This window comes from Malaclemys terrapin, chromosome 12 (genome assembly GCF_027887155.1).
Source record: "Malaclemys terrapin pileata isolate rMalTer1 chromosome 12, rMalTer1.hap1, whole genome shotgun sequence".
Lineage (NCBI taxonomy): Eukaryota > Metazoa > Chordata > Testudines > Emydidae > Malaclemys > Malaclemys terrapin.
This window is the reverse complement of record NC_071516.1, coordinates 5539704-5540271: the sequence shown is the minus strand read 5'-3', so window position 1 is coordinate 5540271 and position 568 is coordinate 5539704. Positions and strand designations below refer to the sequence as shown.

At 47.2% G+C, this 568-nt stretch overlaps 1 non-coding gene across 1 annotated transcript; it reads right to left on the bottom strand.

Annotated features, from left to right (window-relative positions):
- Positions 1–491: 491 nt before the first annotated feature.
- TRNAK-UUU (transfer RNA lysine (anticodon UUU)) lies at positions 492–568 on the bottom strand. Its single transcript has one exon. It is a non-coding gene; the product is annotated as a tRNA-Lys (tRNA).

The following is a 568-nucleotide window of genomic DNA, read 5'->3' as shown; positions in this document are numbered from 1 at the left end:
GGACACCTGGTAAATGCGCAGCTGGGGCAGGATCTACGGGCTGTGAGCCATTTCTATTGTCTATAGATACTCTGCATTAGAGAAAGGTGTCACACACCGCATGCTTTTGGTGTCAGGTAATGATGACTATCCTGCATCACTGTGCATGGCCTCCCCAGGGGAAAGTGACAAGTAATGTTGGCAGTAGATGATAATCCCTGGGATACATCATATCATGCCAACCCCAAAATCACACCAGGCATTGCCATGGATGTAGGTTTCATGGAATTATATAATAGAATATCAAGGTTGGAAGGGGCCTCAGGAGGTCATCTAGTCCAACCCCCTGCTCAAAACAGGACCAATGCCCAGACAGATTTTTACCCCAGTTCCCTAAATGGCCCCCTCAGGGACTGAACTCACAAACCCTGGGTTTAACAGGCCAATGCTCAAACCACTGAGCTATTCCCTTCCCCCAAAAGACAGACATTTTAAAGAACTTAGTGAATAGTTTATCACCTGACCAGGGACATGAACCCTGGACCCTCAGATTAAAACTCTGATGCTCTACCAACTGAGCTAGCCAGTA